We start from the raw sequence: 25,262 nt of genomic DNA, 5'->3' as shown, positions 1-25,262 counted from the left end.
CATTTTCTCATCTGTTTCTCCACAGAAAGATTGGTCATTACACTTATGCAACATTCTGGTTTGTTTTGATTTGTTTTGGTTCTTAAAACTGACATCATTGTAATCATTCTATATTTTGTTTTTCTGATTCTCCTTCTTTCACTATGATACCATCCTACTGAATTCTTCATCTTTACCATTTAAAACTCAAGAATAATCCATTATGTACATATATAGAGATATACTATATGTCTGTATATATATATTCATATAAAAAACCAAAACAAACTTAAATGTTGTATGTGTATATATATATATATGCATAGCATATATACATATACATATATATATGTATATATATATACACACACACACACACACACACATACATATATGGACATGTCCATCTATCTATCTATCTATCTGTCTTTCTGTCATCTGTCAACCATTTCGCCATGAATGGGCATCTTCTTTGTTTCTGGTTGATTATTACTACTGATAGTATTGACTACATTATCTGCTTTAATGTTAAATAGGGCTGAACTTGGGGGGAGCCTAGCTGACAAAGTAGATAGAGGGTTGGGTCTGAAGTCAGGAAGACTTCAGAGTTCCTGAGTTCAAATCTTTCCTCAGATACTTACTAGCTGTGTGATCCTGGAAAGTCACTTGGGTTACAGATAGGCAGATATGGCCCCATCTGTAAAATAAACTCGAGAAGGAAGTGGCCAACTACCCCAGTATCTTTGCCAAGAAAACTCCAAATAGGGGGGTCACAAAGAGTCAGACACTGCTGAAATGACTAAATAAGAAGAGCTGGACTTGATCCTAGGCTCCAAGCATTTTTCTCAGGCCTCGATTGCTTTTCTCCTCTGTCTTGACTACTGACCTTCTCATTCTCCTTTAAGTCCCAACTAATATCTGATCTTCTGTAAGAATCCTTCTTCAATCCTTTTAATTCTATTCCCTCCCCTATTTTAAGTATTTCTTATTCATCATGTATATAGTTTTCTTTGTATATATTTCTTTGTAAGTTGTCTCCCTATTAGATTGTAAACTCTCTGAGGGGAGGAGCTGTTGTTTCCTCTTTTTTGTATTCCCAGAACTTAACACAAAACCTGACACATAGTAGGCACTTAATACATGTTTATTGATTGAATGACACTGGGGAATTTTAATATGAACTACAGTTTTTGAAATGTAAAGATTGTCCATTTTTCTAAACCCTCTACACTGTTTTTGATGTAATCTTATATTTTCCCTTTATTAGTTCTTGTTATTTCTAGTTATATGTTTGTGTCCATCTCTGAGTCTGAAGACATGCTCATTCAGTAAAATGGGTCATATAATCAATCATGACTTTATTAGAAAAGTATTGAAAAAGACCCTTAGAGGTCATCTAATAAAATCTTATCATCATTATTAAGACCTCCCCTTCATGCTCAAGAATGGATTTCTCAGAAATATAAGAAGTCTTTTGATTGGATGAGTGAGTATCCTAATGAGAATGTGGAAATAAATCAAATATGTGTATCCTGTATTTATTACACACTTGATCTTAGCCAAAAGGCCAAGAAGCGATATCCTGTATTTTTTAATGATGCATTTTGGGAAATACTTTTCCCCTCTTATGTCAGTTTTCTTTCCTTCTCCCATCAGCTTTCTAGAGTAAGGAATTTAAAGCCTTCTTTCCCTGAGGCCCCTAGAGTATCCTGATACATGCCTTACATTAGCCAAATGTGTCTTGAAAGCTTGAACCCTATGGCTCACTTCCATTCCTATCACAAAATGACTCTATTGTTGAAATGGACCCGATGGCAGCTTGGTGTGTCAGAGCCAAACACAATTAATGGGTGATGCTTACCAGGGAAAATTGTGACTTGACCTCTGTCCTGCCTCTTCTTTTTCAGTTGCTTGCCAAAACATTCCACATACCTGTGTAGTTGCCATTTTGACATCACAGTAATAAATTCTTGGTAAAATAAATGGCAGCTTGAAGACTTCCAAGTGGCTTAAAGAAAATAAATCTAACCACAGTCTGAACTTTGTTCACTTCATTTCCTTATGAATATATTTCTTTTTCTACTTTCACCTTTTCTTCCTTCATTAAAAACATCCAGATGCCTTTTAGAATTTGAAAGTTTTGAGAATGGAAGTTACTTTCATTCCAGGAGATGGTTTTTTAGTTCAAGTCTAATTTAGTAGAATAAGTAAATATTAAACACAGTGCTTTATATTTCCTTTATTCAGAGTCATCTAGTGTAGCGGGAGGAATATTTTTTTTTGTTAACTATGCACTAATGTTCCCATAAAAGATCGAATGCATTTATATTAAAACCACTTGCTTTCAGTAACACTGTGCCAAACTGAAAGTATATGAAAACTTAAGAGTATTTAAATTGCTTGGAGTCCTATATCATTTTCTTAAAAAAAAAATAAGGAAAACTGCCTCCTCATCAAGCTCTCCTCCTCTGTCCTTTCTCCCTAACCCTCGCTATTTTCCTAATGAATAGATCTGATTAAAATCCTTTCAGTCAGAGAGTGAACAACTGCAATTGTCACAATTATCACTTCTTGCTTTCCATTTTAACTTGGTACTTTGTAATAACAATGCACCCATACCTGTTTGCCTGTAGATCACTTTCTCTGTTTAGGCATTGGACTGCTGGCCTCTGGGAACACTGGCTTTCAACAGTACTAAGTATAAGCTATTCAAGTCATGAATAACTCATAACCAACTAAATTTGCCAATAGGTTGACATAATCAGGATATTGTGTCTTAGACCAATTTTTTCCTTTTTCCTTTTTCCTTCCTTTCTATAAGTGACCTGCCTACATACCTGCAAGAAGAGGCAGATTAAAGGAATTCCTTTAGTCTGTAAAATACTCTAGTACTGCTAAATCTTAAGATTTAGAAGGCATCTATAGCTCTATATTATCTAGTTTGGGATTTTTAGCAATTACTTGTCATCTGATGCCATCTGTCCCTGGCTCAGTGCTGAGAAAAATTTCTCAAGGAAATGTTATTTAATAGCTATTTAAAGATAGATATTGAAGAATAAACACATTGTTCTCAGCTGTAATCAATAGGAGTAGGTGTTTATAACTGTGATCTTATATTAGAGCTTATATTAGAATAATGGAAGGTAATGGGTGTTGATTTGAGACTCAGGAAGACAGATTCAAATCCCATCTTGGATATACCTACTACCTCTGTTTCCCTGCACATTCAATTTCCTTATCTCCAGTAGAACCAGGTTATAGAATCTACTTCCCCTAGGTAGATGATCAAATAATTTAAAAAGTAGAAAATCAAATAAATGAGTTACTTATCTGAAACACTTTGCTTATTTACAGTGTTATATAAATATTAGCTGTTACGGTTATTATTAACATTTAGCTATTTTTAGATCTTTAAGCTTTATAAAATACTATTTATTGGTTGTTCCATTATTATTTAAATATGTATTTCTTTTTAATTATGAATGCCATGAATAGAAGGATCTAACAATAGGATGTGATTTGTCTAACAGCACATTGCTAGTTAATAATAGACAGAGCAGGGACTAGAAGAAAAATATCCTGACTTCTCATCTGCTTCCTTTTCCTGCCTGGTTCATATATTTACTGTAAGAAAAGGACTTGTGTGCCATAAGACATGGTGATTTAAGTGATTTAAGTTTAGAAAAACATGGAAAGACTTGCATGAAATATTGAAGATTGAAATGAAAAGAACCAAGTATACAGTATACAGTAAATAGCAATATTGTTCATAAAACAATTGTAAATGACCAAATCATTCTATACTACTGTGCTGAAGGTTGAATTTTCCAGCTACAGTGGTTTATGACAAACTGATAAATTTTAGCTGTGTCCAGATTGCCAATAAATGAAGAAATCAGACCAGTAAAATGACAGGTTTCTGAAGTGTTTAACTTTGCTCCCTCCTTTTTAATTGAATTTGTGGTTTTATTGGCATAGACAATTTCTGGGTTTGTACCTAGCTTACAACTCATAGCCTTAGAAAGTCTCCAGGGGCACTGAGAAGTTAACTGACTTGCCCAGAGTCTATAGATAGTCTTTGTCAGAGGTAGAGTCCAGCTTTCTCTTCATATAACCTCTAGAGGTCTAATAGCAACATGACTTTGATATGCTATGCTATTTGCCCCTCATTTTCAAAGAAGACCATGGCATCAAGGAGGGGATGCCATGACAAACACATGAATTGGATTTGAAAGAGGGGGTTCTATGCTAAGTCACCAGCTTCACTTCTCCAGAATCATCTGTGTCCAGTAGACTGATATGAATCAGATGACTGAAGATGGTCCTGGATTTGAGACAATCAGGGGTAAGTGACTCACTCAAGGTCACACTCTAGTAAGAGTCAAGTGTCTGAGGCTGGATTCGAACTCCCATCTTTCTGTCTCCAAGGCCAGTGCTCTATTCACTTCCCCAGTACAGGGTTCAGAAAACTGAGCTAGAACAAGGTTGAAAGAGGATCATAAAAATATTTATATCCCAAGATTTTTCTGAAGAGTGCTAATATTTGTGAAGGGTTTTGAAATCCTTAAGACACTTTATAAATCCTAGCTGTTATCATTAACTATATAACATTTTATGGTTTGTAAAGGGCTATACATGTTAGCTCATTTGATCATTAAAGCAACACTATCAGGCAGATGCTATCATTAACCCCATTTTAGAGATGAAGAAATTGAATCAGAGAGAGCACTTAGGTGACTTGTCCAGGGTCACAGAGCCAACCTCTGAGGATGGATTTCAATCTAGTACTTCTGGACTGTATGCCAATTTGGCAAAAAGTTGATGTTAAAGAATATCCTTAGGGAACTCCTGGAGAAATTTCCATGCTATATAATGGCACTATCAGCAGTGGTTCATGATAGGACCAACTAGAAGTAACCTTCTGGACAACTCAAAAATGTGTATGGTATTGGTAATGCAGAAAGTGGGCAGATAAAAAGGAGCCTTTCTTGTGAGCACCTTGGGAAGTTAACATAGTATTTTCAGACAAGTGCTGTCACCTCTATTAAGATTTTTTTTCTTGGCAATAGCACCATGGCAAGAGAGTTGAATACACACTTATCAGCTCTATTAGAATAGCACTATATGCTTTGAGTTGGTCGACATTTGTTTCAATTGGAACTTACTGCTCCCTCTTGCAATATACTAAGCATTTAAGTAGGTGTGTTGGTAGGTGATGAGATGCAGTGACATAAAAGGTACCCAGATCATGGCAAATCCTGATAGAACTGAGCGAATTGCTTGATTTAAGTGAATAAGCACAGGGGTCACCTATCTACCTACCTACATCTTGTTTTTTAAAAATATCATTTTTTCCACATCTTGAAGCTCAAAAGGGAAGGGACTAAATATTTATATAGTGCCTACCATGTGTGTGGAACAGTTGGGTGGCACAGTTGATAGCATGCCAGACCCAGAGTTAGGAAGACATATCTCCTTGAGGTCAAAGCTGGCCTTAGGAATTTACTATCTGTGTGATGCTGGACATGTCCCTTACTCTTGCTTGCCCTCAGTTTCCTCATTTATAAAATGAGTTGGAGTCAGAAATGGCAAATCATTGCAGGTGTTTCTGCCGAGAAAACTCCAAATGGGGCAAAAAGATTCTGACAACAGCAACAACAATATGTCAAACCACTATGTTAAGTATTTTATAGATATTATCTCATTTGATCCTCATAAGAGCCTTTTCAGGTAGTTACTGTTATTATCTCTATTTCGTTATTGAGGGAACTAAAACAGAGGTTAAGTGACTTGTTCAATCATACTATCAGTAAATATTTGAGGTCATATTTGAACTTCTTGACTCCAAATCCAGTGCTTTGTCCATTGTGCCATGTAGGTACCATACTATATAAATGTAGGCTATTTTATGTCAAAACCATGTTTCAAATGAAATCCTCGTCCTTTAAATGTACTTTGAAAGAGACATGAGATAACAAGTCAATTTTCAAATATTTGAAAGACTCTCCCACATATGGGAGACGAGACTCAGACAGGAGAATTAGGAAGTATGGGCAGAAAGTAAATTTAAGTTTGATGTAATCCTCCTCAGCTGTTGCTTAGATTGTATTGCAGTAGATATTTAATCACTGACCCTGACTCAAGTGTTCACTTCTTTTTCTTGTTTAGGCATGTGGATGATTTCTACAGTATTTTTTATTTTGAATGTTCTATGATTTTTTTGGTTCCAAAATGGCAGCCATCTCTAGGAGGAAGAATGAGAATGTATACTTTTCTTTCCTATTTCTTTTATGACCTATTTTCTCTGGGTGTGCTTTATTTCCTGTTCACCTTCTTGTTCTCAACTAAGAAGTGATTTCCCTCAGTGTTTTCTGGGTTCTCCTATTATTGATTTAATACTGGTCCATTTACAGTTGAGTTAAATTGTAATGGGATCTAGTTATGCTTTTTAATAACACTATAATGTTGTCCTCATATCAGCTCATTTTATATGTGCAGAGTATTTATGGGCTAAAAGTTTCCAGTTATCTCTTCAAGGAAAGGAAAATGTCCATTAATACATTAACTTTTGAAGCTTAAATATTGACCAACCAGTCCTGTGACTGCCTTATTATGGAGCCATCAGCTCAAAGTTATTCACTGTTTTCTGTTTCTCAGAAAAAAAAAGAAAGCCCCCCCCCCCCCGCATTCATTGCCACACAATTCCACATCCTGTTCTCTCAGCCAGAGCTGCAGCTGGGATTCCACAAAGCCTGGGAGTTTTCATTACTGTTTAAAATGTCACCCAGGGCATGGATCTGTGCTCAGCAGCCTATGAACTAGCCTCATCTGCCTTGGCTAAGTTTTAGAGAGCTCATTCTGTGCACAGGATTTTAGAGAAGAGATTAAACCCTAGGGCATCTAGATAAGGGTGCTAGGAATCAGTGGGAAAGAGAAGGAAGGGAATTGTGCTAAGTGTTTTTACACCATCCGTCAGCATGTTAACTAGAGAAAGACTAAAATCCACATTCTTTTCTGGAATTCATCAAGTTCTTAAGCACTACTGTCACTTTAGGGGGTCATTTAGTCTTCCTGGTTTCTTTGGGAAAACAATCAATCAGTTGACATACATTTATTAAATGTCGGCTATGTACAGGGTAGTGGTGGCACCAGGAAGAAGGATACCTACCCACTAGGGTTTTCAGAATAGTTTCCTGGAGAAGATCATATTTGAGGTAGGCTCAGAAAGTGGAAGTAGGAGGGATGAAGGTAGTACACTTCCTTTTCCGTCCCCCAGGACTTGACATCCCTCCTGCAGGCTCACAGGGTACTTTGTTACATGATGTGTACTGATATCATTGTTTATTGTAGCTATCAATGTTGGTATCTTCTCTCATAGGATCATAGATTAGGAGCTAGGAGAGAGAGAGAGAGAGAGAGAGAGAGAGAGAGAGAGAGAGAGAGAGAGAGAGAGAGAGAGAGAGAGTGTGTGTGTGTGTTTGGGGTGGGGATTTAGCATTATCAAGTCCAGTTCTCTCAAATTAGATAAGGAAATGGATGCTTACTTTCATACAGGCTATAAGTTACAGAGCTGAAATTGGATGGGAAATCCTAGGATTCCAAGTTCAGCACTCCTTCAAGTACATGTCAACTAGATTGTCTGCCCCTGGATAGCAGGGAACCTTTTTTTATGAAGTCTTACATTGTTCCTGTACTTCTTCTGATATTTTTTATAATATAGATACTGAAGGGTTTGCTTTATTGGTGTCGTTGAGGTTACAGAGAGGTATCTTTTTATGTACCACAAGGGAAAACTTTTATCATTTAAAAAATCATCCAGAAATGCAAAGTTCTCTTTTAGGACTAATTTCTTAATCTCTAGAGGTCCTTCAGTAATTCCTAGAGGATCACTTGTTAGAAATAAGTAGATACCATTTATAGTTTTGGTGTATGTGTGTGTGTATGTATATATATATATATATATATATGTATATATATATATATATATATATATAATTTCTGAGATCTCTTAACTTTTTAGATTCAGAGGTATTTTGTAGGACTTGTATTTGTTTTTTATTATTCTTTTAAAAGAACTTTATTTAAGGCAACTCACCCAAAGTCACATAGCTAGACAACTATTAAGTGTCTGAGGCCAGATTTGAACTCAGGTATCCCTGACTCCAGGACTGGTACTCTATCTACTGAACCACCTAGCTGCCTCTTTTCTGTTATTCTTAATATCTTTTGTGTGTGCCAGTCTTTTTTATCTAGATTGTAAATTCATTGGGTTCATATCCCAAGTGGTCTCTTTTTTTTGTTATTTAGTGTGCTGTGTTACCTTATGTTATCTTTTGTGCTAGTTTAATGTTGGGCACCTATTGTTGAAGTGAATTATTAAATTGAATTGGTTTCTGCATGTATCAACAAATCCCTCATTTAGAGGAAGATCATAATCCCTTGAAGTATGGATTTTGTTCAATAAATTGTCTTAATAAAACATTAAATGTCCGGTATTTGCCAGCCATTGGGCTTGGTTCTGGGCAAAGAAATGCCAAAAAGAAAAATAGCTGTTCTCTTCAAAAAGTAAGTTCTTATAGTGAGATGTAATGGGTACTCAAATAGGATTAATACAAATTGGAGAGATATAGATAATAACACTAAAGGAGCATTTGAAGAAGGAATAAAACACTAAGAAATGGAGATTGGGAAAGGGATGGAGACTTCATTTAAGAGGTGGGAATCTCTTAAACCAAACTGAGCTTTGAAGGAAGACAAATATTTAAAAAAAAACAAATGAGGAAGAATACACACCAAAAGTGAAGACCTACCAAAAGACCTGTATAAATTCAAGGAGGCAAGAGTTGGACCAGTCAGACTCACTGAACAGTAAGAAATCCAATTTGGAAGGCATAGAGAGTACACAAAGAGCAGTAAGGTGAGATGAGGTAAAATTGGAATATTTCAGTCAAATTTTCTAAAACCTTATATGCCAGACTAAGAAACTTGTGTTTTTGCTTTGAGGTAATTGTCATTGTTGTTATCAGTCCTTTGTTTTTGAAGACCATGATATCAGAGAATTTATACCATGACATGCATGTGAATTGGATTTAAGTGAGGAAGGGTTGTACAAAGCCACCAGTCTCACTTTCTCCTCTGAGTCATTTGGGTCCAATGGTCAGATGTGGATCAGGATTATTGGATATGAGGCAATCAGTAATATTTTTTGAGGTAAGAAGGAGTCATTGAATGTTATTGAATTGGGGACTGACATGGTCAGATGTGTGACTTAGATGCTTTTTCAGAGTTGTGAAGGATTGTTGGGAAGGCAGAGAAGAGGGCACACATACACATACACAAACATACACAGAGGAAGGGAGGGGTCATGATTCTTAGAAGTTAGGGGAGAAGGGTAACTGCTATGCCTAAGTGGTAAGTAAGTAAATGTTTGAACAATTATAGCAGTCTAATTTTTAAATTGATCATTTTGTATGACTAGTGAATGATGTTATAAATGTCCAAATGGCCCTTGGCAAAAAAAAAAGTTCCCCACCCCTGTGCTAGACAAAGAACTGATAAATGTTAAATTGATTAGAGCAGAGAGATATAGGCTCGCAATAGAGAAGGTAGTCTGGAGGCTTATATGATGGTAATAGGGGTGTTGTGAGTCACTAATTCCGGGCAGGCATTTTCCTTTTCTTTGAGGGGTCCAGACTAAGACAGGGTCAGAATGTTTGAAGGTCAGTAGTCTACTTTCTTATTGCTGACCTCTGATGTCTTAGGTTTTATGTGAAGGAACATGGAGAAGGTCTTAATTTCATAGATGGATTGGAGAACAGTTCAGGATGATGATCCCACCTTCATGAGCCTTTCCTGGGTCCAATATTTTGACTACATTATTTAAGAGTGTGAGACTATAGTATTTTAAAAAAAATTCTTCATGTTTTGTTCTTTTCCAAATATACTTGGAAAACTCCAGATGGCCCTAAAAAAATGAAACTAGGGAGATGATTATATTATCCTTAAATAAGTAAACATTTCTCTTCATCCCACACTTCCCATACTTAAACTGGCAGCAAACGTACATTTTTAACTTTCCTTAGGGAAGAGGTCAAAGAACAGAAAATGGTGGGGGAGGTTTTCACAGGCAAGTGAGATTTTCCTGTGCTTTTAGTTTTTCTGAACATAGTTTGACACTTGAACTCTTTCAGTTATAGAGATGGTCAATGTAACAAAGCAAAATACAACACAACTGTCATATTAAACTACCATTTTAAGTTGGTTCATTCTTTTAAATTATTCTGTGGTAGTTATTTCATAATAACACTGGGATTTTAGTTCTTTTCTTATTATCTTTCTGAGTTGCAAGCTTTCTTACTAGTCAGAGACTTTCAAGAGGACCCATTGTAGGTGGCAATCATTAAAAGATCATGTAAGTGGCTAACACACACACACACACACACATACAGAGTTTTCAATTTTAATTCATTTTGCATTCACTGCTTATCTTTTTTGACCCTCAAAACAATCCTATGAGGTAGACATTTTTATGGATGAAGAAGCTGAATCTAAGAAAGTTTAAGTCATTTACCTAGCATCACATGGCTAATATTTAAGGCAAGACTGAAATTTAAGTCTTCCTTGTGAGATCGAAGAACAAACAGCAACCACAACCACAGATCAGTCTCATGGAGTCAGAAGACATGAGATTAAGTCTGGCTCATGCTTTCTACTTATTAACTGACCTTGTACATGGCACGATAAACCTCAGTTTCTCTGTAAAATGAAGAAACTAGATATTTGCTACTAAAGTTCTCTAATCTCAGAATACTATGATCTGTACAATGGGTATCATAATATATATATATATACATATATATATTATTTATTTCACAGAGCTGTCATAAAAAGTACTTTTTAGTCTGAAAGTTTTTATAATTAGGTAATTCAAAAATGTTAAGCATTTGTGCATAAAAGGCAGGGGAAGCTAGCTGGTTCAGTGGATAGAGTACTAAACCTGGAGCTAGGAAGGCTCATCATCCTGAATTCAAATCCAGCATCAGACACTAGCTCTGTGAGTGGGCAAATTAATCCTTGTTTACCCAAGTTTCCTTATTGATAACTGAACTAGAATAAAGAAATGGCAAATCACTTCAGTATCTTTGCCAATAAACCCAAAGAAATCATGATGGGTCTAGCAATGACTGAAAAGTGACTTAACAACATTGGATAAAAGACACTGTTAATATGATTATTTACAAAACGATCCCTTTTTTCAGTTATGTGCAGACATGGATATATTGAATTAGGAAATCTTTCATGGGATCAGAGATTTAGAACTGGAAGGCAGAACTTGAAGATCAACTGTTCAAACCTATTCTCTTTATAGAAGAGGAAACTGAAACTTTGGGACATTGTCATTTCTCATAACTTTTAAGTGTTTGATGCAAGATTTGAACTCAAGTTTTCCTGTCTTCAAGCTTAACCATCCACTGTACCAGTATACCTCTCCTAAGACCCAGGGATCCTTTTTCCTTATTTTATCTTCCGTTATTTTATATTTGTTTTAATTTGGAAATTTATTTGTAATTAGGTATCCTGTGATTATTAAGTTAGAATTGATTTTTTCCCATTCCTTTTTTATAAGGATACATTTTATACTTAACTGTAATCATATAAATCAGAAAATAAAGAGACGTGGCCTTGTTCTGAATCAATCAATACCAAGAAGCAGGAATGGGTACTCTATAGGCTTGGGGCAATGACCAGGTTTATAATTTCAAGAACAAGACTGGTGTTGTTCTCCTCAGAGGAGAGTACAGACCACACACCCCTGGTTCTTAACTTCTAAGCTGTGAACAGACAGCTGAAAAAAAAAATTGGACAGTATTAAAAGCTGCTCATTCATCACATAGATGGGCTTAGAGAGTGGCAGGCTTCTGTTTATTGAAGGACAACCAGTTGCCAGCTTCCTGATTTCACAGGTTAAGTTGTGAGGGAGTCTGCTCTTTGCCAGTTAAAATCAGAATTACCTGTTTGACCTCTGAAGAACACAGCTAGAAGATGGTGTGAGAGAGAGAAAAAAGTTTGATCAAAGACATATCATTTACCTTCTAAATTTGTACTAATGACTCCAAAGAGCTATGAAATATGTGCCATATTTTGGAGAATATAGTACAAAATATTTTTAATATTCCACTCCCATGGCTGGTGGGACTCTTTATTAGAGGGAAGACTAGTGGGGGAAGGGGTTATAAATCGTTGGAATGTTATGCTTGAAGATTTCACGAATATTCTGAGTGGATATGGTCAATGAAGCTCTTTAGGAAGTCTTGTGATTTCTATAATGGCAAGTTTCTCCCCTTCCCCCCCATCTCCCACCAGTGATCTTAATAATGAAATAGGGAGTAAGTTGATGAAGATTGCTAATGACATCTTGAAAGATAAAAGCAAAATTGTATTTGCAAATTAAAATAGCTGTGGTAGCTTATATTTACCTAATGTCTTTGCAGTTTGTCACTAAAAGTATCCTTATCCAGTTTTTAATCCTACTGCAAAATGTTCAGAATCCAGAGGGAATAAGGGCATCAGACTTGGAGTGAGGGCAGCCCTAATTCAAACCAGGATAGAGGTTCTTACCTGCTTTTGTGACTCTGGGCTAGTCTTTTTACCTCCTTCAGCCTTAGTTTCCTCATTTGTTAAATGGGAAAAAATAGCATTTATCTGCTAGGGTTGTTGTGAAGATAAAATGAGGCAATATTTATGAGGGGCTTTGCAAACCATGTTCTTTCATTTCATTATTATTCCTATAAGTCTTACCTACATATTCCATGAATCTTCCCTCCCCTCCCCAGCAGAAAGTATTTTCTCCTCTAATTCTCACAGTGGACTTTATTTGCAGCTATCTTTGTACCTTAAACACTCCTTGTTCTCTTTCTCCTAGCCCTTTGTATTATTCTTAACATCTGACTTGAAAGTGATCAGTCCAATTCTCTCCTTTCGTAGAAGTGGAAACTGAGGAACCAAACTCAAATAACTTACTTGAGATCAGTGGCAAAGTCAAGATTGAGCCTAGGACTACTGATTCCCAAGTCAGTTCTCTCTTTTCTGCATATCTCTCATTCTCAACCTGCCACCTTCTAGGATCTAAGGAGGGTGTAATGTCCCTTAAGGAACATTTTTTTTAACCTTTTCATCTAAAGATCCTCACACAATGTCTTAAACATCTTAATACATATTTATTGAATTTGTTGAATTTTCACAGTTGAGGAAATGGGATCTGAGAGAAGTTAAGTTATTTACTCATAGAGTTCTAGTAGGGTTTCAGCTAAACTTGGAATACAGGTTTTTTTAATTTAATTTATTTTATTCTGAACTTAGTAAATAAATATTTCCATATATAGTAGAATAGGAATAAAAAGATGTTTGCACGTAAAACTGCAAATCTATTAATTCCAAGTTGCCATTCCTTTCATAATGAAGTTATATAATTTTTTTCTTTATTTTCTTCCCCCCCACCCCATGGCTACCATTAGATATAAATCTGTGTGTGTATTTGTGTGTGTGTGTGTGTGTGTGTATGTATTTTTATCCATTAGACACATATAAGTACACGCACATTTATTTGGATGTAAACTTATCCTATACATACTTCCATTTATCAGTATATACACATACATATAAAACATTACTTTCATAACATTTTGTGTCCAGCACTTTGAGAGAGAACAAAAATTAATTAAGCAATCATTATGAGTTTTTGTTAGGTAGAGTCCTATGCTAAATTCTTGGAAAACAAAGATAAAAAATAGAATTTTTGATCTCAGTTATTCGTGTAAGCAAGGAACTAATAGAATCCAAATATAGAATATAAGAGAATGAGGATTGTGAGTCAGGAAAATCTGAGAAAGCTGAAGATGACCATAAACTGAAGGGAGCAGAGAAAGCTGGTCATCTTATAATTGTTAGAAGTTATATGATGAGTGGATGCAAAAGTGAAAAGTCATAAGGCAGATTATTGTTGTTTTTTTGTCATTTCAATTGGATTCTAACTCTTTGTGACCCCATTTGGGATTTTCAATGTGTAAGGCAAGCCTTGAATTTAGGTCTTTCTTGACTCCAAATTCATCTACTACACTGCCTAGCTGCCAGTAGTTCCCTGGTGTTAGTACTAGGAGTAGAAAAGAGCATATGGAAGAGCTATGATAAAGGGACAATTGACCCCACCCAGCAGCAGAATTAGACAAAGTGAGGGAGAGGAAAAGAACTAAGGCTTTGTGTCTAGGGGACTCATTACTTGGAGGTGCCATCATATAAAGGAGGAAGTTTGGAGAAGAGCTGAGTATAGGCAGGAGGTGAGACTTGACTAGAACTTTGAAGGATGGTTCTTTCCATTTTTTTTATGAGTATGAAGGTCATTTCATCCAGAGTAATACCCTGAGCAAGATAAAAAATTTAGAATAATGTGATTTAGTTGGAGAATGCTGAAGATGTTTTCTTTATTGGAGCACAGTATGTTGAGGAGTAATTAAAATAAGTTTGGGTGTAACATGAGGTCAATTCATAGGAGATCTTCAAAGACTGGAAATGTAATTTAAAAAATTGAAAAAAGAAAGGAAGTTAATACAAGAACATGGCTTCATCAGGTAGCAGATCATGACAGAAGAACTTTCCTTCTCCTTCCTTCCTTCCTTCCTTCCTTCCTTCCTTCCTTCCTTCCTTCCTTCCTTCCTTCCTTCCCTCCTCCTCCCCTCCTCTTCCTTCCCTCCCCTCCCCTCCCCTTCCCTTCCCTTTCTTTTCTCTTCTTTCCTTCTTTTCTTCCTTTCTTTCCCTTTTTTCTTTCCCTCTTTCCTTTCCTTTCTTTCTCATACTACTAAACTATAGTGCAAGAGAATACTGTAGAGAGAGATTATGTAAACTTTAGCAAACATTAGAATGAAATCTCTGGTATGTTCTTGTTCAAAATTGAAATATATTAGTTAGACAATGTGGTATATACAGTTAGGTGAGTTTGGATACAACTTAAAGACCTATTGTAGTCGCTAATGATTTGATGTTATCTTGTAAGGAGATTTCAAATATAATTCCTCAAAGCTCTATTTTTGGATTTCATTCTTTCAATATTTTTATTAATGATTTAGATGAATAAGTCACATGCTGATCAGATTTGCAAATGTTATGAGTCTGGCACATGTTAGATGACAATCAAAATACATAAAAGTTCTCAACAAGTTAAAGTGATGAATGCATGGGATAAAAATGTAATGTAGATAAATATACATTTGCTTTCAATTAGGGTTGAAAAATCAGCATCACAATTACAAGATGACCAGATAGTATAGAAGTAAATCTTAGCAGAGCAATCTCAGTGTGAGTTGAGCATATAATTTTGCCAAAAAATAAAATTTGATCTTGGGCTGCCTTAAGAGAAATAATAGTCACCAGATAAGGGAGGTTTTATTTTTCATGCATTCTTACTTAGTCAGATGAAAATTAGATCATTGGATTTCATATCACATTTTTAAGGTAGATATTGATATTCTGGAACTAGTTCAGAGGAGAGAGATGGTGATGATGATGAGAGGATTATAGATTATACTCTAGGAGGATTGTGTAAAGAAACTATGAATAGTGAACTTATTTGTTATTGTTCAGTTGTTTTGGTCTCATTCAATTGTATATAACCTCTACTTGGTAAAGATACCTGTATGATTTGCCATTTCTTTCTCCATCTCAATTTACAGATAAGGTATTAAAGCAAGCAAGGTTAAGTGACTTGCCCAGGGTCACAAAAGTACTAGGTGTCTGAGGCTGCATTTGAACTCAAGAAGATAAGCCTTCATGATTCAAGTCTATTCCATCAAGTTGGCCTTTGAGCCAGTAGAAAGGACAATTTATGGAGCATGCAATAGAGTTACCATCAAACATTTAAAAGACTGTCATGTGAAAGGAAAATTAGAATTGTTCTATTTGGACTTAGTGACAGTTCACTGGAGTAATTGATGGAAGTTTCTCAGAGTGAGGTTTCAGTTCATTGAAAAAACATTCATAATTTGAGTAATGCAGAAATGAAATGGGATTTTGGGGGGTTTATTCCTCATTACTAGAAATTTTCAAAGTCAAAAGTTGGGTTTTCACTTTTTGTAGATGTTTCAGAAGTTATTCTTGGTTGATATGAACTGTATAGCCTTTGAAGGTCCTTCTAACCCTGAAATGTTAGACCTGAAATTGTAGATGATACCAATCTTTTCCCCAGAATAGAGTTAAGGTCTTTGAATTTAGAGCCTATTTTCATTTTTGTAGCCTGGCATTTAGTGCTCAGGGTGATCCTTTGACCAGAATCTAATCAGCACTTAAGAAATATTTAATTAAATTGAAGCATTATAGGATCTGGAGCAGTGAAAGAATAAGTTAAATTGTGTGAATAAGATTGTCAAGTAAGTGGTATTCAGATGACATTCAAGTGATTAGGAATCAGGCTTTCAAGCTAGCAGACATTTTACCAATGAAGGGATTCTGCAAAATGGTGGTAACATTAGCTATTGAGTGGGAGAGAGTCCATGTGAGAGTAATTTTGAAGGAAGAATGTAATGTTACTGAAAAAGAAAATCACAATACTGTGTTGAATAAGAAATAGTATGCAAAAAACCTAGAATATTATTTTGCTTCTTTAATGGGCATTCATCAGGTTTCTATTAAGGGAGCTAGGTTGCACAGTGCACATGCCCTGGGCTTGGAATCAGGAAGATTTGTGTTCATGTCTTCAAAACTAACCTCAGATACATAGTAATTGTGTGATCCTGGCCAAGTCACTTATCCCTGTTTACCCCTGTTTCCTCACTTTTAAAATGAGTTGGAGAAAGAAAGGACAAACTAGCATCTTTGCCAAGAAAATCTCTAATGGGGTCAAGGAGAGTCTGAAATGACTGGACAACAACAGAATCTTATTAGAGCATTGTTCTGAAGTCTTAGAATTGCTTCTTAAGAAAGATAGGAAGAAATGGAAAGAATTTCAAGAAGAGCTACAGAAATGACTAAAAAGTTGGAAAATGTGACTTATGGAGGATTTGTGATTACCCTAGAGATGACTAGATTGATGGGTAATAAATGTGGAATTGAACTAAGGATTTTTGAAGTGTATAAAGAATTATTAATGAAAGATGTGGAACAGATGTTTGTCATTTCTACTTTGGACTAGGGGAAAAACCATTAGTGTGATTACAGAAGAAATTCAGTTATGAGGAAGAACGTTGCATCTGAATGGCATACAAACTATTGGATTGAGATACTGAGAGAGGCTTCAAAATTTATCCATTTAAGATATTTTAATTGCATGCCCATTGAATCTGACCAGGTATTAACTACTCTATTTCTCTCATTCTTCTTCTGTGTATGAAGAGGAGGGAAGTATATTTCTTCATCTATTCTCTGGTGCAAGATGGATCATTACAGATAATTAAAGTTATGATCTCTAAGGATAGTTTTCATTTGCATGTTTATAGCTATTTTATGGAATTTTTTTTCCTACTTTGGTATACTTCAATCCAACGCTTCCCCCCCCCCAACAATCCTCACCAATACCAATTTCAGAGTTGGAGTATTATAATTGAAATGTGAGAGCAGGTTTCTGTAAGTTAGATTGATGATTAAGATTTACTCAACTATTTTAACATTTAAGAATTTAGCAGTAGGATCCTGAACAGAAAACTTCAAATCTTTTAGTTGAATGTCCTTTGTAATTTTTGAGCAGAATATTATGATGGGCCCTTGGGAATAGCTTTCTTTTTCAGAATAATCATGATTTCTGCTTAGTAAAACTAGATCCTAGTATTCATGAAATTAATACAACTTCAGAACTGATAGAAAAGCATTTACTCATCTATCTGTTCATTGCCCTTTTATTCTGAAAAATGGTTTCGGACTCATTCTGTAGTTTTCAAAACTCTGTATTTGGTTCTTGAGTCTTCTTCCTATGCTGGTGATTCTGTCTACTCTCTTGGTTTCAATGATAACTTCTTTCAATATACCTTCAAAGAAAGAGTTGATCTCTCTCCTGAGTATCACTTCTTCATCACTGGCTTTTTTTCCTAAATAATAAATATCTTTCTGTATCTGTAATTACACTTGAAGATTAAAATGTCCAACTTCAAGTTCAATGTCTTCTTCAAATGCAATAATTTGTCAAACCACTTTGTGTGTGTATATATATATGTGTGTGTAGATATATATATGTGTGTGTATATATATATATGAAATCTATTTTAACTTCTAACCAGCTCCTAATTCTGATTTCACTGTCAGTGACATTTTAGTCCTCAATATAAACAAAGCATTGAAATCTTAGGGTCATCTCTGACTCTTCTCTCTTTCTCATCCATATTTTCTTTAAGTTAATCTAATGAATTCTTTTGTCTAAATTGCTCTCATCCTTTTCCTTCTTTCCATTCCTCCTAGATTACAACAGTAGTTTCCTGAATTGTTTCCCATTATTTTGTCTTTTCCCCTGCCCAATCTATCTGCTATAGTTCTTCCTTATTCATCTCCTTAAGATACAGCTTTTATCTTGTCATTTATCTTTTTTTTACAAATTTTAAAAGGACTGTGTATTGTGTAAGGCTTAAAAGACAAACTTCTCAGTTGAACACTTAAAGTCATCCATAATTTTACCTTTTTTTTCCCATCCTTAACTTCAACTTCCTTCTAAGGGTCTTGCACTAATTGCTAGTATATTGAAGTTTTCTGCTCTTTTTTCCCTTCTTCTCATAGTTATTTTCCCTCTCTGAAATATAGCTTTCTAATTCATCCATAAAAATTCCTCTAAGGCCCATTCATGCCATTTTCATTACTGTAGAATTTTTACCACACTTGTCTTAAAAATCTTCAGTACATCTGATTTGACAATACAGATTTTCATGAAAATCTGTCTTTTATTTCTTCTCTTCAACTGTTTTAATTATTCTCTACCCCCTCATATTGCCCAACAATTTAGGGCAATTAGAAGGAACTGAAAACTATTTTTCTAAGAAATAAAATAGTAAATTTGCTTTATTTCTCTGCTGATATTTGCTGTTAGTCATATTTCTTCCTTCTAGTGTTCAGAAAATTGCATTTGGGAGTTACCAAACTTTTTCTTTTATTAAGCTGAACTAAAACCATTCATTCCTCTCAATAAGGAGATATCTGAATAACAGGAATCATTTCTTTTGATCTTAAAGCTCCCCTACAGTTTTATCAAGAAAGCCTGTTTGTCCTATCTTTGGTTTAGTCTTGACTAATCATTGAGTCTCTCTCTAAAACAGGTGAATTACTCTTTAGAAACTTCTTAAATGTTTCTGCTGGAGCAGCTCATCTGATCTGTAGTTAGGAATCTACTAATTAATTCTGTTCAAATTGTATAATTAGTATACTTATTCTAAGTACCTAATGAAGTTTCTGATAGTAAAAAATTTAGAATTCATTTAGGACTCATTCTTTTTTTTTTACTTTGTCAATAAAAATGCAAGTAATAGCAAAAAAGCACATGACTCTACCTGTTCAAAATGTATATTATCTCCATTTTGCCTTACAATACAGAGGCATTTAAATGTTTGACCTTAGATGGTCACATTGCTAATAATGATTGTAGTCTCCTTACTTCCCTATATAATATTATATATACACTGGACCGTATTGCCAGTACTACTGGTAGGAATAGTAACAACAGTAGTTAGCAGTAGCAGTGGGTAGTGATGCTGGTGATTGGTAGTGGTGGTAGTGGTAGTAGTGGTGCTGGTGGTGGTAATAGTGGTAGTTATGATAGTAGCAGTTGTATGAGTAGCATTTAATGCTAATAGTAGTAGTAGTAGTAGTAGTAGTAGTAGTAGTAGTAGTAGTAGTAGTAGTAGTAGCAGTAGTAGTAGCAGTAGTAGTAGTAGTAGTAGTCGTAGTCATCATAGCAGCAATAAAGTACTTGGTATTCTTGACCAAACGAGGTCCATTTTTTTTTGACATGCTTTTCTTCCATTCCACATGGGGTTTTGCTGATCCATATACAAATCCTAAATACTATTTGACAAATAGAACATGTCTTTGAGATGACTAGAACTTCATTCTATAGATAAAGATAGAATATTAATACTGGAAGAGATCTTAGAAATAATCTAATCCAATCTATTTCTCCACTATTACTCTCTTCCAAATCATTCCAGAAAAGTGTTTGTCAGAGCTCCGAAGTCTCCAATTAGAAGGAACTTTCTCCTTAACAAAGGAAACCAAACCACCTCAAAGCTCAAAGTGATAGGAAATGCTCCTTAGATCAAGGAAAAAATGTCAACTTCCTCAATTCTTCATTGCTTTGACTACAATCTATGACCAAGAGAGAAAGCTTTTGTAAAGGTAGAAATCTTTTTCAGTTTTTTCTTTATCCAAATTCTTCCTTTCATTTATTTTTACTTTGTTTTGTTTTTCCTTTCTGTCATTATGTTGCATAGATCTTGACTTTGCTAGTCTAAAAAGATTATTCAGTGCCTTCCCGTAGTGGCCTAGAATAAAAACCAAACTCTAGTTGAACATTCAAAGCCTCCTGTGATATAACATTGCTTCATTCTACATCCTAACTGAAATGAAACACTGAAAGTCCCCTTCAGCCTCCTTTATTTTTCTCATGTTGTTTCCCTATGCCCCAAAACTGTCTCACCTCCCTTTTCTTTATTTTCTTTAAAATCTTACCTTTTTTTGTTGTTTGTTTGTTTGTTTGTTTTTGCAAGGCAATGGGGTCAAGTGACTTTCCCAAGGTTGCACAGCTAGGTCATAAGTGTCAGAGGTTGAATTTGAACTCAGGTCCTCCTGACTCCAGGGGCGGTGTTCTATCCACTGTGCCACCTAGCTGCCCCTTTACCCTTTTCTTTAAAATGCATCTCAAATATCTCCTCCTTCATGTAGCTTTCTATGATTTTTTAAGAACCTACTATAGGTCACAAACAATGCTAATTGCTAGTGAAACAAAAAAGAACCAAAAGACAGTCGATGCCCTTAAGAAGCTTGCAATCTAAAGGGGGAAACAACATACAAGCGAATTTATACAAACAAGTTATATACAGGAAAAATAGGAAATAACAGACAGAAGGCACTGGAGTTGAGAGGTTGATGAAGACTTCTTGTTGAAGGTGGGATTTTAGGTGAGACTTAAAGTCAGGGAAGTTAGTAGTTAGATTGTAGGAGGTGAGACAGCTGGAATGTCCATAACTGAGAGATGGAGTCTCTTCATGGTGGAACTGCTAGATGACCAGGATCGCTGAACCAAATGTACACATCAGGGAAGAAGGTAAAAGACTGGTAAAGATAGGAGGGGGCTAGGTTATGAAGGACCAAAGCATTTTGTATTTGATTCTGGAGGCTTTAGGAAACCATTAAAAGTTTTTGAGTAGAGAAGTGATATGATGGGACCTAAGCTTTAGGAAAATCACTTTAGTAGTTGACTAGAGGAAGGATTGGAATAGGGAGAGACTTGAAGCAGGCAGGTTATTGCAGTAATCCAAGCTTGACTTGATGAGGGTCTTCACTAGAGTGGTGTTAAGGTCTTTCTTAGCACATTAATGGGACCATAGAAAGCTATCTAGTTTATTATTTTCTTCTCAAAAATGAGAAACTGAGGCAAGTGAATTAACTAAAGTTGCAAAAAATAGAATTTGATTTTTGACTCTGGAATGAATATATTTTCCAATAGATAGGTTTTAAGTTTTTGGGTACTTGACATATATTAGTTTTGTACTCTAATTATGTGATTGTGTATCTTATCACCTAAAAAATTATAAGCTGCTTGAGTACTTGAACCATGTTTTATGTTCTCCAACTTGTTTAATACTGTACATAGTAGGGACTTAACAAATTTTCATTAAGTTGGTTTAATACATCTGTGAAATATTTACCTTGGAATTGGGCATCTGGTCTGGATTGAGCAAATAGTATATTATTAGCAGGATCATGAGATGATGTTGTGGTGCAATTGCTTCTCTCATCTTCTTGCCCCCTTCAGAAAGAACTGGCTTTGGGGTTGTTAAGTTATGTTTCTTTGTTTGTTTCATGAATAATTATTTTAAAGTATCTATTTTTCTGATATTTTTCAGTTGTTATTAAAGGTTAATGGTGAACTTATGAATACAAAAAACACGGTTTTTATTGATATCTTTTTTATCTTTCATGTAAATCCCACAGTTAATGAACTCTTGATTTACATTGACATTCAAGCTATTAGGTAGAGAAGCTTAGCCAATGAAAACATAAGCCTTCTGTAGTGTTACTTAATTAGTGTCGGATAGCAGAATTCTTCTATTCCCTGTGGTCTCCTACTCTAATTATATGATTTGGAACCAATAATTTTAGGGCAATAAGTATATAAATAAGATTTTTCCTTAATTTTACTAAATTCATTGTGCCTATAAACCATACAAATAACCAAAATGCTCCAGTTGATTTTTGAGTGAACTTTTATTTTCAATCTTAGATGGTCAACTCTAGATCTTTGTAATTAATACAGAAAAGCAAAGTCTGGGATATAAATTGTCCTTCTCACCCACATTACACTGCTTTGCTATTTGAGTTTTGGCAAGAAATTTGGCAGTTAGGTAGCACAGTAGATTGAGTACCTGCAGAGAGAGAGAGAGAGAGAGAGAGAGAGAGAGAGAGAGAGAGAGAGAGAGAGAGAGAGAAAGAGAGAGAGATTGATTTTCTTAATTCTAAGAATTGTATAAAAGTGAAATGGCACTTACCTTGAGAGTGGTAGGTTCTCCTCACCAGAAGCCTTCAGATGGAAATTGGATGTAAACTGTTAGAGATATTACAGAGGTCTTACTCTTCAGATATTAATGAATTAGGTAAGGGAACAAGCTTCTGACATCTCATCCAACTCTCAAAATTTGACTTTTTTGGGGGGCCTGGCACATAATCAGGACTTAATAAATGTTCTGTTTTATGACTATGTTTGCAGAATATTTAACTTATGCCTTGCCTATTACTTTCATCTGTCCCACTGATCTGATGCTTCAATACTTGGTATTGAATTTTCCTTTGCATGGATCTAATATTTATAAACTCTTTTCTCCATCCTGTCAAGACATCTGTCCATGTATAAGCTCCCTAGTAAGACCGCTTCTGCCCTTTCTTGGCCCCAAGACTCAAAGTTCTGTCTTGTATGGTTCTATTTAACCCTGTCTCTTTAACCTAGAATCCTGTTTGGTGTCAAAATAATATTTCTGGCTAAACATTATTGGGCTTTTTTGATTGTTTGCCTGTTTATTGTGATCATATAATACACTTGGAAATTTAATTTCTGTAGGGGGTTTAATCAGTAAAAAGAACTTTCTAAATGGATTTTCATGTAGTTTGGGGGAGAGGCAGAACACTTTTATTCCAAGTGGGCATATGAATGAATTATTCTCCTTTACCTTCCTCATGTTCAGAAGTGCTCAGAGATTTCAGGTCTAAATTTGTCTTTAGATAAAGTTTGCATTTTAATAGATTAGAAGAAGCCACTGGTGTGGGGGGGGTAGTGGTAAAGTGAGGTTAGTATCCAGAGTTGCTGAATGATTTGACTATGTGGCTACAACACATGTGACTTTTCTAAAAGTCACCAAACAAGTCTACGTATTTTACTTGCTCAAATGAACAATGAACACACCACATGTACATTTTCCCTTTTTTTTTTTTTCACTGAAAGGAGCTTTTCCGGTGATGATATAAAAAATGTTGTCAATAAGGCGTGCCACTAATTTAGCCATCACGTAGTTCAGATTTAAACAATCACTTGCCATATTTGTGTTCATGAAGTCTCATTGTCCTTGTATTCAAAGGTAGAGTCTCTATTCAGAGCCTCATGAACATTGTGGAGTTGTAGTTCCTGCTCATGTCAGTCTATCAGAAGAGCCCTAATCTCCATAATCCAGAGTCTTGGCAGAGGCTGGCACTCCTAGCCTTGGGCAAACATTGTATTTTCTGCAAAGACTTGAGCGTTAACCTTTATCGAGCTTCAAACTTGTTCCAACCCTTCAAGTTGCACTTAAAACTGGCCAGAATCACCCAGGAAGCTTTCCACATCTACCCATGTAGAGCTTAGCTTTGTTTTATTGCTTCTGTGCTGTCCTCAAATGAGACAAAGATTTGCTAAAGCCAGAGAAGAGAAAGAGACGTGTGTGACGTGCTTCTGAAAAAGAGCCAATCTTTTCCTGAGAAACTCAGTTTCTCAACATTTTACTTGGTGCTCTGAAGTCTCCCAACAGAACCTGTGGATTTATAGGGTAGGACTTTATTCTTTGTATATATCTCTATCTGGATGCTACCTGCTTCTCCACTAATCTGTTTGATTAATTCCTCATCTGTTCCATGTTTTACAATAGGCAGTAAAAGCTCTTTTAATTGTTTTGAACACCTAGCACTGGGCATTGCATGGCTCTTCACTTCTCAGAGATGCAGCTTTCTATTCCTTCCCAGAAAGGTTGTTGGTTTATCTGAAGATGCTTAGTTTTTTTAGGTATTTTACAAAGGTTATTAAAAGATAATATTTTCCTTTTGTTCTTTTTTTGGAGGGGGGCTGGGGGTGAGTAAACGTGGGCTTTGACTTCCTGAGAACATATGGCACTTGAGCTCAAACCACCAAAACTTGTACTATTTTTGTCTTTGATTTTTGGAATATTATAATTGCATTAAGCAAATTATTGAGCAATCAGAGCATTGATCTGGACACTTTAAGAAATAAAAAAATTAAAAAGAGATAGTCTTTTTCTTTGATGAATATACAGTATGGTAGGAGAGGTAATATATGCACATGAATAAATATTGTATGAAACAAAATGAGATGTGTTGGAAGGACAAGCAGAGTGTTGTGAGAAAGTAGACTAGGAGAATGTGGTTCCTATTTGGAGGAATCTGGGATTGGTTTGTTGAGGTGTACAGTTTTACAGAACACTTAGAATTTTGACAGATGAAAAGAGCACATGGATGCAAGTGTAGGCAAAACTGAGGAAGCAGTAAACAAAGACATGGAGAAAGACCAGTGGAGCCATGGTTTACATAATGGTGACTTGTCTGAGCTACCTTGTTTGAAAAGGACTAATGGGAAATAAGAATAGGCAGACATAAAATAGTAGGTTAAGCCATGCCACTAAAGACCCTGAATGATGGCCTATAAGTCAGGACTTCCTATCAAATTTGTCAAATAGATGATTTCTTCTTCATAGAACTTCACCTCTAACAATAGTTTTAGAGACCTTCTAATCCAGAAAATTTCTGACATCCAAGAAAGTGACACAAAGTTGATATCTCATTTTTTATTT

The 25,262-nt window shown here is 35.4% G+C and overlaps 1 protein-coding gene across 8 annotated transcripts in view; it reads left to right on the top strand.

The window, feature by feature from the left end:
- TNS3 (tensin 3) overlaps positions 1-25,262 on the top strand; it is a 505,245-nt gene that overhangs the window by 265,287 nt on the left and 214,696 nt on the right. Inside the window, exon 1 of one of the 8 annotated variants that reach the window (XM_074198252.1) lies at positions 24,143-24,227. The exons of the other annotated variants lie outside the window; for them this stretch is intronic. The gene's annotated coding sequence lies outside the window, so the exon portion shown is untranslated. Of the gene's footprint in view, positions 1-24,142; positions 24,228-25,262 lie in introns of those variants that run through there. 8 annotated transcript variants of the gene reach the window in all.

This window comes from Macrotis lagotis, chromosome 8 (assembly GCF_037893015.1).
Source record: "Macrotis lagotis isolate mMagLag1 chromosome 8, bilby.v1.9.chrom.fasta, whole genome shotgun sequence".
Classification (NCBI taxonomy): Eukaryota; Metazoa; Chordata; class Mammalia; order Peramelemorphia; family Peramelidae; genus Macrotis; species Macrotis lagotis.
The sequence above is the reverse complement of the archived record's forward strand: the minus strand, read 5'-3'. Positions and strand labels throughout refer to the sequence as shown.